A 16,261-nucleotide genomic window follows, 5' to 3' on the forward strand; every position below is an offset into this window, starting at 1 on the left:
CCAGCTTGCAGATTTAAAAGCTGTGGCAGCCACTGCTCCAGGAATGCTGTAAGCTGGCCTTCCTCTTCCCGTTCGGGAAGGCCCAGCAAACGAATGTTTTTTCGACGACCTCGATTATCGAGGTCGTCAATATGATTTTCCAAGGTCCGGACTCACTGCTCGAGAGTCTGGACCTGATCCACGGCCGATTGAGCGGTATTTTCGGAGGTTGCGGCCTTTAACTCCGCCCCTCCGACTCGGCGTTCAATTTCTTGGATTTCTCGGTCGTGCTTCTGCAGCGCGGCCGAGAGCGACTCCCAACGATTTCTGGATTCTGCAATAAAGGCATCGATCTTTGAATCCAGCTTGGAAATCATTTCTGCAAGGCTTGTTACTGTAAGTAAGTCCCCCGGGGTGGCTGTGGACGCCTCTGCTGCAGCAGGAGAGGGTGGGGGAGGGGTTCCTGCTTGCTGAGAGCTGCCGGCTCCCTTCCCTTTAGTCATTTTTACTTAGGATTAAATTGTTTAAATGTAATATTACACAACTAATTAAATTACACAACTATTATAAATGATTTGGTGAGCGTGGTAGGGGGTGGGTGACCCACTGTACCCAAGTCTTGGGAGGAGCACTATAGACTCAGTCTTGCTGGGTTGCCGCCATCTTGGATCCCCCGAATGTTTTTTTTAACACCATATACACTCAATGTTTTGTGGTCCTAAAACCTTCACCTGTGCCTTTATTGGCATCTCCTAAAACCTTCACCTGTGCCTTTATTGGCCTTCAAATCTGAGTATTTCAGCGTTTTCCACCCTCCATAAATGCAACTCTTCAGAGATCCAAAATTCTGCCGCCTGTGTGCTAACTTGCACCAAGCTCCATTCATCCCTTCATACTTGTGCACACTAGTCCATGTTGGCTCCCAGCACCTCAATTTATATCTTTTATCCTTGTGTTCAAAATACGCTGCTCAACCTTTGTGACTTCCTCCAACTATGTAAAACTGTATGTTCCTTCAGGATTTGGATTCTGATGTTAAAAGCTCCAAGTTAAAAGTGTGATTTCCTCTCATGTCTGGACTACTTACCTCCTCAACAGTGGGAACATTGGCTTCATAAACATACTATGGAAAAAAGTTAAGGAAAATAAATGACTCTTGGTTTGTTGTAACATTTGTTCCTTTTTATTGGTGTGTCTGCAGTGAATTTTGTGATCGTAGGTCGAATGTTACCTTAGGGAATCTAATTTTTCACCAAGTTCAATTTGGATGGAATTTTAACAAGCTTGACAAATTGGCTTCGGAGTTGAGAGTGTGTTATTGGGAAAGCACAACAGGTCAGGCAGCATCCAAGGAGCAGAAGAATCGATGTTTTGAGCATAAGCCCTTCATCTGAGATTGTTTTGTGTGCATCATTAACACTATCTCATGATGCTAAAAACTGTAAGCATTATGTCAGTAGATTCTAAGCTAGCTAATGAAATAGAAGGCAAGACACAACCTTTTTTAGTGAATAGAGCGCATTGACTTACTCAGCCTCACAGGTTTCTTCCCACTGACACTATTATGGTTTTTTATTATTTAAATGCAAATATTTTTGAATAAATTGTTCAGAAATATTATTACATATCTCTGGAGCAGGTGGGACTTCAACCAGGACTTTCTGTTCAGAGGTGAGGTCAATACTACTGAGCCACAAGCCACTGTCTATGTGAATGTAGATATTTTCTAATAAACCTGGTCGGAGATATTGTTGCAAACCTCTGGAGCAGGTTGAATTCAAACACTGGTCTCCTGGCTGAGAGGTAGGGATATTAGCACTGCAGCACAAGAGCTGCCACCTAGTTAAATGAACTAGAAAAAGAAAATTAACACCCGACACCTGTTTCCTTTAATCATAAGAATGACATTGACAAATATTAACAATATGATTGTGATGGCATTAACAATTTTATGAATAAAATGTATTATTTATGATCATATTTGCAAGAGCCACTTGCGTTCCATTGTGATTGTTTTCTGGAAGGAAGCTGGTGATGTTCCTAGCCAGAGAGAGGTGCTTCTTTCCTAGTAGTGTTTTCCTTCTGACACAAACACTGCCTCCATACAGTGCTTGTTCTACCCTGCAACAAAACTGGATACTGGGTGCTTGCAGACCCCAAGACTGAAGCTGTAAACCATACTGTAACATATTTGTTTAATGTCCACTTTTTCATTCATTTGCTTTTAAAGCTACTTTAAGGTTTTCTGTACAATAGATACTAATTTGATTGCATTTTTAACTGAATAATTAAATGAACAATTTCCATAAAACCTCACAATATATATTTTTCATCCTTAACAGTACAAACTGCAGAGAGTTAATGAGAGTTGAACTCTTTGCGTTTAGAGGTAGGTGGAATTGACAATGCTAGGTCAAGGAGCTGTATTTCTTAACTTTGTTAACTGAATGGAGAAGTACATATAATAATGGACCTAGGCTAAATGATACCAATTTATTGATTCATTTCTAGGTCTACTTCCAAAAGTGAGTGAATGTTTTAATACTTAAGATTATTTAATACTTAAGGAAATTGGCTTCAGTTTACTTTCTTATACACTTTTCAGCTGTGTTTCTATAAAGACATAGACAAGGAATTCAAAGTTGATGGGGGAAGTGGATCAGCCCATGATCTCATTGAATGATGGGGAAGGCTCGAAGGGATGAATGGCCTAATCTTGGTCCGAAGTTCCTATGGAAGGTTCATTTTCAGATGTTTTGTCACCCATACTAGTAAATTTGAATATTGACTTAAATTATCTATAATCTTTCATATTCTTGACCTTATGATAAAATTTAAAATTCTATTAATTCTTTTAGTCTGATCAGCCTTGGGTGCTGCTTTTAATATCCAGTGAATATGGCCCCCACATTCCCTCTGTGGTTTCATTCAGAGTTTAATTACTACTATGATTTATCTTGCCTTACATTTACTGTAGTATGTTCTGTCTTGCATTTTAGCCAATTCACACAGCTATTTTTGTAGCATTTTCAAGTTCCAACACTACTAGAAGCAACGTTCTTAATTAAGGACAATAAAATTATCCCTGGCACAAATGTCAAATTAACAGTCCTGTAATAGTTATTGTCTTTCTTTAAAAAGACGTTGTACATTGGCCATTCTCCTGTCTGCAGGTCATATTGACATTGAGCATGTCCTGAAATATAATTTGAGGTCTTAGCAATTTCCTCTTTTGTATCCTTCCTCTACTTCACATCTGTACTCTCCTTCATTTTCTGCAAATCTACCCTAGTCTAATCCAGAACTTTGTTTTGTTTTTATCTCTTTATAATTGGGCTACCTTATCCGTTAAACACTCTCATCCTGAAATTTTTGCACTCCAACAATTCTTGTCTCTTGAGAATCTCTTGGCACTAGCTCTCAAATTTCCCTCCCCCAATCCCAAACTTCACTGCCTCTTCACTTCCCTTTCTTGACCTGGTCTATCTGATTGTTCTGAAGATCCAACAGTGCCTTCAAACTGGTTGAGGAGGCGCCTTGCATATGTTTTGATTACAACATCATCTGTTAATCCCTTAATTTATCTAAATGTCATATTTTGTGTGCAACAGCTACTTTTCTTTACCTGTAACCTAACCTCTGGACAAGGATTTCTCCTTGCCCCCTCCCATGTCTCAACTACAAGCTGCCACTTAGCAACTGAAACAACAAATGCTGGAGATCACAGCAGGTCAGGCAATATCCATGGAGAGAGAGCAAGTTCATCAGAGTCACCTAGACTCAAAATGTTAGCTTGCTCTTTCTCAATGAATGCTGACTGACCTGCTGTGATCTCTAGCATTTATAATTTTCAGTTCAGATGCCAGCATCTGCAGTAATTTGTTCCTGCCCCTTAGCAACATCTGTGTCTTAGTGGTTCTCAAACTGAGCTTCTAATTATAGCATCGCCAAGACTAATCACTAATTCCTCCTCTTCAACATCACTTGACTTCACTTCTGTCTGAGCTCAGCTACTGGTGACACCCTCATTCATGTATTTAGTACTATTAATTCTGGCTGCTTGCCCACATTCTACCTTCTTGAGTGTGTGCCTCAACTAATTTGAATCTAATTTATCTCAATGATTCACGTTGATTACTGATCAAGAAACATATTGATTTTAAAATTCTCATCTTGTTCTCAAATTTCAGCAGGCCAAGTTTCTAACTCTAATTACCTGCAATCACACTACCCTCTCAGCTGTCTGTACTTGTCTAATTCTGGCCTCCTGCAATTTTGATTTTACTCACTCAACATAAGTAGCTGTGCCAAGATTGATGTGTTCTGGAATTATTATCCTGCACATTTCTTTACCCCTCTACCTTGCTTTCCTTGTTTTTTGATGCATCTTAAAACCCACATCTCTGATCCAGATTCTGAATATCTATCCTAATGCTTGCTGATGTTGCACAGTATGATTTTGAAATTCCTCAGGATGTACTATAATGTAAAGGAACTATGTAAACATATGTTGTTAACCATTGGTGAATCCCCTACCATCAACATTCTCAGGGTTACTGTTGACTAAACTGGACCATTCACTTAACTACTAGGGTTAACAAAAGCAGATCAGAGTTTGGGAATTCTGCAGCAAGTAATGTATCTCCAGATTTCTCCAGGCCTGTTCACCACCTGCAAGTCAAAAGTCAGGAGTGTGGTGGAATACTCTCCACTCGCATTGAGTGCAGCTTCCAGCTGACAATGACTAACATTTAGAAGGACAATGATGGTAGACCTATTAGAGTACCATCACCTGTAGGTTCATCTCTGTTAGACACCATTCTGAATCGGAGCGGCATGGTGGCTCAGTGATTAGCAAAGCTCCTCACAGCACTAGGGTCCCAGGTTCAATTCCAGCCTCTGGTAACTGTCTGTGTGGAGTTTGCACATTCTCCCTGTGTCTGTGTGAGTTTCCTCCAGATGCTCCAGTTTTCTCCCACAGTCCAAAGATGTGCAGGTCAGGTGAATTGGCCATGCTAAATTGCCCATAGTGCTAGGTGCATTAGTCAGAGGGAAATGGGTCTGGGTGGGTTACTCTTCGGAGGGTCAGTGTGGACTGGTTGGGCCGAAGGGCCTGTTTCCACACTGTAGGGAATCTAATCATAACTTTTCCTTCACTGTCGCTGGGTCAAAATCCTTGAACTTTCTCTTGAATGGCATTGTGGGGGTATCTACATCCCATACTGTGTTATTGTTCATGAAGGCAGCTCACCTGCACCTTTTACTGATAATTAGGGATGGACAATAAATGGTAGTTTTGCCTGTGATGCTTGCGTCTCATGAACAAAGAAAAGATCCCAAGATGTATTTCCTCCCCTGCACGCAGTCTACATAAAAAACCTGCAGCCTAAAAACCCTTAGTGCATTCGGCATTACTGATAGTATAAGTTCATAATAAAAAGGTATTTGTTCAAGTTTATTTTGCTTATTGTTCTAATTCTTTTGGTGTCATTGTCATTATAAATAATTTCCCCACCAGGTGTCAGTGTATTAAGAAATTTAGAAAGTTGGCTAGGACGCCTCCTCATAGAGCTCTTTAGGGAACATCTCCGGGACACCCGCACCAATCAACCCCACCGCCCCGTAGCCCAATATTTCAACTCCTCCTCCCACTTGGCCGAGGACATGCAGGTCCTGGGCCTCCTCCACCGCCGCTCCCTCACCACCCGACACCTGGAGGAAGAATGCCTCACCTTCCACCTTGGAACACTTCAACCCCAGGGCATCAATGTAGACTTCACCAGTTTCCTCATTTCCCCTCCCCCCATCTTACTCCAATTCCTAACTTCCAGCTCAGCACCGTCCCCATGACCTGTCCTACCTGCCAATCTCCCTTCCCATCTATCCACTCCAACCTCCCCTCTCACCTCCATCCACCTATTGTACTCTTTGCTACCTTCTCCCCAGCTCCACCCCTCTCCTCCCCCATTTATTTCTCCACACTGGAGGTTCCCTGCCACCATTCCTGATGAAGGACCTTTGCCCGAAACATCGATTTTCCTGCTCCTCGGATGCTACCTGACCTGCTGTGCTCTTCTAGCATCACTCTAATCTAGACCCAAGGTGAGCCATATTCTCATACATCAAAATGATTTAAAGTTAAAGCAACTGGCAATGAAGGGATACTAATGCACAGTGGGGCACTACACAGTCATCAATCAGTTCCTCAGAGGATATCTTGCTGCAATCAACCAATGCCATGTGAACTTCAGCAATCTGGAACTAATTGGAATAATTAATTTTATTGGCATGAAACCGGTCACAGATGAAGTAATGCAGAGATGAATTCCAAACTCCTCTTGAGAATCTTGCATTACTGTATATTCACATGTTCACGAACTAAAGTTCTTGGTGGCTGGAATTTACTTAGAGGTGCTACTACTCTGCACCTCTAACTGTAATAGGGCTTCAGTCTTAGTTCCAGGGAGGATTCCGTGATGGTGCAGAAAGTACTCTGAAGAAAATCTTGGTCAACTGTACATTTTGCTGTTGTTTGCAACAGTGCACCCATGAGTGCAAAAGGTAAGGATGAAGCTTTCACAGCCATCTTCAGCCAGAAGTGTCAAGTCATTGATCTGTCTTGGCCTCCTCCAGTGGTCCCCAGCATTACCGCTGCTGGCCTTCAGCCAATTCAATTCACCCCACATGGTATTAAGAAACAGTTGGAGGCACTGCATACTGCAAAGGCTATGGGCCCTCACAACATTCCAACAATGATACTGAAGACTTGCGCTCCAGAATGTGCTGCTCCCCTAGCCAAGCTGTTCCAGTACAGTTGCAACATTGTCATCTACCTGACAATGTGGAACATTGACTAAGAACATCCTGGACATAAAAAACAGGACAAATCCAACCTGGCCAATTACTGCCCCATCAGTCTACTGTTAAACTTCAGTAAAGTGAGGGAAGGTGTCAGCAATAGAGTTATCTAGCAGCACCTGCTCAACAATAACCTGCTCAGTGAATCCAATTTGGGTTCTGCCAGGGCCAATCAGCTCCTGACCTCATTACAGCCTTGATTCAAATATGGACAAAAGAGTTGAATTCCAGAAGTGAGGAGAGAGTGACAGCCCTTGACATCAAGGCTGCATTTGATCAAGTGTGCATCAAGGAGCCCTGGCAAATCTGGGATGAGTGGATATTGGGGGCAAACTTTCCACTGGTTAGAGTCATACCTGAAACATATGAAGATGGTCATGGTTGTTGGACATCAGTCATCTCAGCTCAAGGACAACTCTGCAAGAGGTCATCAGGGTAGTGTCCTAGACCCAATCATCATCAGCTGTTTCATCAATGACTTACCCTCCGTCGCAAGGTCAAAAATGGGGACGTTTGCTGATGGTTGCATAATCTTCAGCACCATTCGCAACTCCTCAGACACTGAAGTAGCCCATGTCCGAATGCAACAAATCTGGACAATATCCAGGCTTGGGCTGACAAGTGCCAAATAATGTTTGTGCCACACAAATGCCAGGGTATGACCATCACTAATAAGAGACAATCTAACCACTGCCCCATGACATTGAATGGTGTTACCAGAACTGAATGCATAGAAAGTAACAACTTGCATTTATGCAGCACTTCTGTTGATTTTGGGCCATTACAAAGCATTTTACATTTAATTGGTCTCTTCTAAAGTGTGGTCGTGATTGCAATATACAAAGCATAGCAGCCGGTTTACCCACTATCGGTTCCTACAATCAGCAACATGACAATTGTGATGAAATCCATTTCTAGCATTCTGTGAGAATATAACCTTCAGCGGGAGGGAATGAGTTCTGGAGTGCAGTTTGGGAGTCCAGAGGTGGATACATCTAAGAAACTAGAGTGATTGACTGAAATGGGAGCAGTCATAGAATCATAGAGATGTACAGCACGGAAACAGACCCTTCTGTCCAACTCGTCCATGCTAACCAGATATCCCAATCTAATCTAACCCCATTTGCCAGCATTTGGCCTATATCCCTCTAAACTCTTCCTATTCCTATACCCATCCAAATGCCTTTTAAATGTTGCAGTTGTACCAGCCTCCACCATTTCCTCTAGCAGCTCATTTCCAAATGTGCACCACCCTCTGCGTGAAAAAGTTGCCTGCTATAGTATTCCTAGCCTCTGACCTACTCTCACTCTAAACCTATGCCGTCTAGTTCTGGACTCCTCACGACAGGCAAAATACTTAGTGTATCCGTGCCCCTCATCATTTTATAAACCTCAATAAGGTCACCCCTCAGCTCCCGACACTCCAGGGAAAACAGCCCCAGCCTATTTAGCCTCTCCCTATATCCTCCAACCCCAATCTTTCCTGAACCCTTTCAAGTTTCACAGCATCCTTCCGATAGGAAGGAGACCAGAATTGCACAAAATATTCCAAACGTAGCCTAACCCATGTCCTGTACAGCCCCAAAATGACCTCCTAACTGCTATACTCAATGCTCTGACCAATAAAGGAAAGCATACCAAACACCTTCTTCACTATCCTATCTACCTGCGACCCTAATCAGTCCTTGCCTTTCCAAATATGTGTAAATCCTGTCCCTCAGAAGTGAGTACTGATCTCTTCTAAAGTTAACCGAGATTTGTGTCACCAACTGTGTCACCAATATCTGAATGGAGTTACTGTGAAATGATTGTTTTTAAAGATTCTTGTACAGTGTCTTTTTGTGTTCCTCAAGCAGACTGATATTCATGTCAAGTCCAGACTGGAAATTACTTGGGGTATGGGGCTTTCTACATTTTGGAGTCAGTCTGGACCATTTCCACTCATCCTTAAATCTACCAGAACCCATTTCCAATCATATGCTAGTCCTGCTCCTTGTCTACAGGAATTATCCACTAGAATCTTTAGCTGCTTCTGCTGGGCATTTAGAACCTTCAGTATTTATGGAAAAAAATAGTTCCATCCAATAATTGATCTCATTTAAGATAACCAATGATCCATCCTGTTTGAGAGATTACAGGTCTTCTGACTTTATTGTGTACGGTTCTGGTTGCCATACTACCAGAATGATGTGGATGCTTTGGAGAGGGTACAGAAAAGGTTTACCAGGATGTTGCCTAGTATGGAGAATTTTCACTATAAAGAAAGGTTGGATTGACTGGGTTTGATTTCACTGGAACACAGGAGGTTGAGGGGTCACCTGATAGAAGTTTATAAGATTGTGAATGGCATGCATATAGTGGAAAGTACGATGCTTTTTCCCAGGGTGAAAGGATCAATTTCTAGGGGACACAAGTTCTAGATGCGAGTTTAAAAGAGATGTGTGAAGCAAGTTTTTCAAACAAAGGATGCTAAGTGCCTGGAACATGCTGCCAAAGGCGCTGGTAGAAGCAGACACACCTGGACGAATACATGAATAGAAAGGGAATAGAGGGATCCTATACGTGAAAAACAAATTCGTATGGAAGCCAAAATGTATCGGTGCAGGCTCAGAGGGTTGAAGGGCTTGTTCCTGTGTTGTATTGTTTGTTCTTAGTTTTTGATATGTTATTGTAACTCTTTCACTCCTGGTGCAATTTGACAAAATGTGTTCTGTAACTGTTTCTGGAATTGAATCTACATTGCTATTACAATTTGTAGAATAATGTCAACTACCCTTTATCATACTTGCTGAAATTCAGAAATGATTCAAATTAGTTACTCTGTGGTGACCTCAATCAACCTCCAGTGGCCTCCTGATGCTGCGAGGGTTCATGTTCTGTATGATACCAAATGTATTCTGACCACATATGTCTCTGTTGATCAAAGCGTGTGGAGCTGAACTTAACTCAATCATTATCTTTCTATCGTTTGAATGGAGCAATTATCAACAATCTGTGTATTCCCAAATTGAGTTAAGCTTTCTCGACTGTGGGCTTTCTGCACTCAGCCACATGGCAATCTGTAATGTTTGAGTGTTAATGCTTTCGCACCTGGTTATTATGTCTCAATTATAGTGACATATGCATTTCTGGAAAATTTTAACCAACATCCTCTCGCATTTATTTTATTGTCAGCCTATATAACACAGCAAGCTTTATTTCCCTTTTTGAACTGCTTGAGCCTGTGTGGTGCAGATAGCTCTTTTCAAAACTTTATGTTGTGCTCTGATCATTTGGTTTACTTTGCACTTTTCAGACTCATTTGCACAATGAAGATCCACCGGTTTTCGTGTGCCAATTTTCAGTTGCTTTTTCCTAGAGAGGACCACAAAACTGATTAGATATACATTTCAGCATGTTGATGGCATTACAAAGCTTCATAGTTATACAGAATATGTAGATTTGTTTTTATATTCTAGGGAGAGGGAGACGCGCGCGAGTGTGTGCGGGGGAGGGAGAGGGAGACGCGCGCGAGTGTGTGCGGGGGAGGGAGAGGGAGACGCGCGTGAGTGTGTGCGGGGGGAGAGAGAGGGAGACGCGCGTGAGTGTGTGCGGGGGGAGAGAGAGGGAGACGCGCGCGAGTGTGTGCGGGGGGGAGAGGGAGATGCGCGCGAGTGTGTAGGGGGAGAGAGGGAGACGCGCGCGAGTGTGTAGGGAGAGAGAGGGAGACGTGCGCGAGTCCGTAGGGGGAGAGAGGGAGACACACGCGAGTGTGTGCGGGGGGAGAGAGAGGGAGACGCGCGCGAGTGTGTGCGGGGGGAGAGAGAGGGAGACGCGTGCGAGTGTGTGCGAGGGGAGAGAGAGGGAGACGCGCGCGAGTGTGTGCGGGGGGAGAGAGAGGGAGACGCGTGCGGGGGGAGAGAGAGGGAGACGCGCGCGAGTGTGTGGGGGGGGGGAGAAGAGAGGAAGACGTGCGCGTCTGTTTCGGGGGGGGAGAAGAGAGGGAGACGTGCGCGTCTGTTTCGGGGGGGGGGAGAAGAGAGGGAGATGCGCGCGAGTGTGTGGGGACGTGGGAGAGAAGTGAGGGCGACGCGCGAGTGTGTGTGTGTGTGTGTGTGTGTGTGTGTGGGGGGGGGGTGGAGAAGAGAGGGAGACGCGCGCGAGTGTGTGGGCGGGAGAGAGGGAGACGCGCGTGAGTGTGTGGGTGGGAAAGAGGGAGACCCACGCGAGTCCGTAGGGGGAGAGAGGGAGACGCGCGCGAGTGTGTGCGGGGCGGAGAGAGAGGGAGACGCGCGCGAGTGTGTGCGGGGTGAAGAGAGAGGGAGACGCGCGCGAGTGTGTGCGGGGGAGAGAGGGAGACGCGCACGAGTGTGTGCGGGGGGAGGGAGAGGGATACGCGCACGAGTGTGTGCGGGGGAAGAGAGAGGGAGACGCGCGCGAGTGTGTGCGGGGGAGAGAGAGGGAGACGCGCGCGAGTGTGTGCGGGGGGAGAGAGAGGGAGACGCGCGCGAGTGTGTGCGGGGGGAGAGGGAGACGCGCGCGAGTGTGTGCGGGGGGGGGAAGAGGGAGACGCGCGCGAGTGTGTAGGGGGAGAGAGAGAGGGAGACGTGCGCGAGTCCGTGGGGGGAGAGAGAGGGAGACGCGCGCGAGTGTGTGCGGGGGGAGAGAGAGGGAGATGCGTGCGGGGGGAGGGAGAGGGAGACGCGCGCGAGTGTGTGGGGGGGGGGGGGGGGGAGAAGAGAGGAAGACGTGCGCGTCTGTTTCGGGGGGGGGGGAGAAGAGAGGGAGACGCGCGCGTCTGTTTCGGGGGGGGGGAGAAGAGAGGGAGATGCGCGCGAGTGTGTGGGGAGGTGGGAGAGAAGTGAGGGCGACGCGCGCGCGAGTGTGTGGGGAGGTGGGAGAGAAGTGAGGGCGACGCGCGCGCGAGTGTGTGTGTGTGGGGGGGGGTGGAGAAGAGAGGGAGACGCGCGCGAGTGTGTAGTGGGGGGAGACAGGGAGACGCGCGCGAGTGTGTGGGGGGTGAGAGAGGGAGATGCGCTCGAGTGTGGGGAGGGAGAGAGGGAGACGCGTTCGAGTGTGTGCGGGGGGAGAGAGGGAGACGCGCGCGAGTGTGTTCCGGGGAGAGAGGGAGACGCGCGCGAGTGTGTGCGGGGGGAGAGAGGGAGACGCACGCGAGTGTGTAGGAGGGAGAGAGACGCGCACGAGTGTGTGCGGGTGTGTGGGGGGGGGAGCGAGAGGGAGAAGCGCGTGAGTGTGTGGGGAGAGAGAGGGAGAAGCGCGTGAGTGTGTGGGGAGAGAGAGGGAGAAGCGCGTGAGTGTGTGGGGAGAGAGAGGGAGACGCGCGCGAGTGTGTGCGGGGGGAGAGAGGGAGACGTGCGCGAGTGTGTGCGGGGGGAGAGAGAGGGAGACGTGCGCGAGTGTGTGCGGGGGGAGAGAGGGAGACCCGCGCGAGTGTGTGCGGGGGGAGGGAGAGGGAGACGCGCGCGAGTGTGTGCGGGGGGAGAGGGAGACGCGCGCGAGTGTGTGGGGTGGGAAGAGAGGGAGACGCGCGCGAGTGTGTGGAGTGGGAAGAGAGGGAGACGCGCGCGAGTGTGGGGGTGAGAGAGGGAGACGCGCGCGAGTGTGTGGGAGGGAGAGAGGGAGACACGCATGAGTGTGTGGGGTGGGAAGATAGGGAGACGCGCACGAGTATGTAGGGTGGAGAGAGGGAGATGCGCGCGAGTGTGTAGGGGAGAGAAGGGAGGCGCACGAGTGTGTGGGTGGGAGAGAGGAAGATGCGTGCGAGTGTGTGGGGGGGAGAAAAGGAGACGCGCGCGAGTGTGGTGGGGGGGGGAAGAGAGGGAGACGCGCACGAGTGTGTGGAGGGGGAAGAGAGGGAGACGCGCGCGAGTGTGTAGGGTGGAGAGAGGGAGGCGCGCGCGCGTGAGTGTGTAGGGTGGAGAGAGGGAGGCGCGCGCGTGTGTAGGGTGTAGGGTGGAGAGAGGGAGACGCGCACGAGTGCGTATGGTGGAGAGAGGGAGGCGCACGCGAGTGTGTAGGGTGGAGAGAGGGAGGCGCGCGCGAGTGTAGGGTGGAGAGAGGGAGGCGCACGCGAGTGTGTAGGGTGGAGAGAGGGAGACGCTCACGAGTGTATGGGGGGAAGAGATGCATGCAAGTGTGCGCATGGTGAGGGGAGAAGTGTGCGAGTTGTAAGGGGTGGAGAGACATGTTAGTGTGCACGTTTTGGAGGGTGAAGAGTTGCATGAGTGTGTGTGCGTTGGGGGGTGGGGGAAGAGAGCCATGCGAGTGTGTGCGCATTGGAGGAGAAGAGAGAGATGTGCGAGTGTTGCATGCTGGGAGGACCAGAGATGCACGCAGATGTGTGTGTGTGTGTTGGGGAAGAGAGACGCGCGCGACTGTGCGCGTGTTGGGGAGGGGAAGAGAGACATGCACGCGTGAATGTGTGTACCTTGGGGAGGGGAAGGGAGACCCGCGTGCGCGGGAATGTGCATTGGTGGGGAGAAGAGAGACACGTGCGCGTTGTTGGGGATGTAAGAGAGATGAGTGCGAGTATGCGTGCGTTGAGTGGGAGAAGAGAGGCGCGCACTAGTGTGTGTGTAGTGACAGTGGAGGAAAGAGACGTGTGCGAGTGTATGTGTGCATTGGTGCGGGGGTGGAGAGAGAGAGACAAACAGACAGACGTGCACATTCATTGATGGGGATCGAGAGAGAGATGCGCGCAAATGCGTGTGGACGCATGGGGGGGCGTGAGGTGGAAGAGAGACCCGTGTGAACATGTGCTCGTTCTGGGGGAGAGGGAGAGAGATGCTTACGAATGTGTGTGTTGGTGGGAGCACGGAGAGAGAGACGCCTGCAGGTGTGTGGGCATTGGTTGGGGGGAAAGAGAGAGAGACGTGCTTGAATTTGTGCGTGCATTGGAGGGGAAGAGACGCGCGCGCATTGTGGTGTGGGGGAGAGACGCGTGTGTTGGGGGGGTGAAAGATGCATGTGACTATATGGGGGGGTGAAAGATGCATGTGACTATATGTGTGTTGGGAGGGCAGTGGAGACATGCGTGACGGTGCGGGTGATGTTGGGGGGGAGATGTGCGCAAGCGTGTTTGAGGGACGTGTGTGTAATCGGATGTGTTTGAACGATGTGCATGTTTGAGACGTACGTATGTTTGAGGGACATGCTTGAGCATGCGAACATGTATCTTTGTGGACCATGTGCCCATGCGTGTGTTTTTGAGGGGCCTGTGCTCTCCACGTGTGTGTGTTTGAGGGACAGATTGGCACTTGTGTGTTTATGGGATGTGCGTGTACCACGCATGTGTGTGTGTTTGAAGGATTATGCCAAGTTTGTGTGTGTGTTTGAGGGACATGCACATATCTGAGTGTCATGAAGGGCACACATGTGAGCATGTATGTTCGTGTAATGTGCCTGTGCATGTCTGTGTTTGAGGGACGCCCGTGAACTTGTGTATATGAGGGGTGTGCACGTGTTTGTGGGACATGTACCACGTATGTATTTGAGGGACGCACGTGTGTTTGAGGGATGTGCGTGTGTTTTTGACACGCGTGTGCGTGTGCTTGCTTATGTGTCTTTTGAGGGACGTATGTCTGTGGGCTGTGTGCCTATGTGTGTTTAAGGGACATGCGTGTTCGTGCAAGAATATGGTTTTGAGGCACCCATGTGCTCCATGTGTGTGTTTGAGGGATGTGTTGGCACCTGGTAATTATGTCTCAATTATAGTGACATATGTGAGTGTGTGCGCGTTGAGGGGGGGAGAAGAGAGACGTGTGCGTGTTGCTGGGGGTAGGAGAGACACATGCGACTAAGTATCCTTTGGGGAGTTGAAGAGAGACGTGCACGAGTGTGTGCGCTTACCGGGAGGGAAGAGAGACGCGCGAGTGTGTGCGCTTGGGAGGAGAGATGCATGCGAGTGTGTGCACATTTGGGGGGTGAAGAGAGACGCGCGCGAGTGTGCGCGCGCTTGCGGGGGGAGGAGAGATGTGCGCAAGTGTGTGCAGGTTTGGGGTGTGAAGACGTGCACGAATGTGCACTTGCCGGGGGGAGGAGAGACGCGTACGAGTGTGTGCAGGTTGGGGGGGCGAAGAGAGACGTGTGCGAGTGTGCACGCATTTGGAGGGTGAAGACAGACGTGCACAAGTGTGCACTTGCGGGGGGGGAGGAGAGACGCGTGTGAGTGTGTGCACATTTAGAGGGTGAAGATAGACGTGCGCAAGTTGTGCGCGTTTGGGAGTGAAGAGAGACGTGCACGAGTGTGCGCGTTGGGTGGGGAGAGACACGCGAGTGTGTGCGCGTGGTGGGGGAAGAGAGAGCTGCATGAGTGTGTGTGTGCTGGGGCAGGGTGTAGAGAGATGTGCACGAGTGTGAGCGTATTGGGGAAGGGAAAAGAGACACATGCAAGTCTGTGCACGAGTGTGTGTGCGCGTTGGGGTAAGAGAGACGCACGCAAGTGTGCACGTTTTGGGGGGTAAGAGAGACGCGCGTGAGTGTGTGCGCTTTGGTGGTGGGGGAGAGAGAAGTGCTCGAGTGTGTGTGTGCGTTGGTGGGAGGGGTAGAGAGAGAGAGGAGAGACAGACAGACTGACATGAGCACGTGCATTGGTGGGGCTCGAGAGAGAAACGGAGGGAGAGTGAGAGACGCGTGCATGGAGCATTGGAAGAAAGATGTGCGCGCATGGGAAGGTGGAAGAGAGGTGCGTATGAACATGTGCCTGTTGTGTGGGGGTGAGAGATATGCGCGAGTGTGTGGGCATTGCTGGGAGAATGTGTATGTGTTTGAGGGACGTGTGTTTGTGAGGGACGTGTGGCACGTGTGTGTGTGTTTGAGGGACGTGCACATGTTGAGGGACATATCCACGTGTGTGCATTTTAGTGTCATGCGCACCCATGTATGTGTGTTTGAGGGACACGCACATGAACTTGTGTGTTTCAATGATGTGCTGACTCGTGTGTGTTTGAGGAACGTGCTTGTGTGTTGGAGGGACGCGCTGAGTGTGTGTGTTTGAGGGTTGTGTGCACGTGTGTGTGGGTTTAAGGGACACACATGCATCTGTGATTTTGAGGGAAAACAGCCCCAGTGTATTCAACCTCTCCCTATAGTTCAAATCCTCCAATCCTGGCTACATTGTTGTAAATCTGTGTGTTGAGGGTGAGAGGCATGTGTGTGTTGAGGGGTGAGAGACACGTGCATATGTATGTCTGGGCATGTATGTCAGGAGGGCGCATCTGCATGCGCATATGTGTCAGAGGTGCATGTGGGCGCATGTATGTTGAGGCAACGCTTGCATACACGTGTGCCTTTTCGTGTGTATGTCTGTTTGAGCATGTGTCATAGGGGATGTCTGCATGGACGTGAGTCGGGGGGCCTATCTGCATGGCGCGTGTTGTGGGAGAGCACGTCTACGTTGGGCTGTGTGTCGGTAACATGCCTACTT

General features: G+C 48.7%; 1 protein-coding gene across 1 annotated transcript in view; it reads left to right on the top strand.

Annotated features, from left to right (window-relative positions):
- Window positions 1-16,261, top strand: part of mthfs (5,10-methenyltetrahydrofolate synthetase (5-formyltetrahydrofolate cyclo-ligase)) — a 61,624-nt gene that overhangs the window by 7,515 nt on the left and 37,848 nt on the right. The gene's annotated exons all lie outside the window — the stretch shown is intronic.

Source organism: Chiloscyllium plagiosum, unplaced genomic scaffold (genome assembly GCF_037043375.1).
Source record: "Chiloscyllium plagiosum isolate Xiang-an unplaced genomic scaffold, Cpla_swu_hap1 HiC_scaffold_39, whole genome shotgun sequence".
Classification (NCBI taxonomy): domain Eukaryota; kingdom Metazoa; phylum Chordata; class Chondrichthyes; order Orectolobiformes; family Hemiscylliidae; genus Chiloscyllium; species Chiloscyllium plagiosum.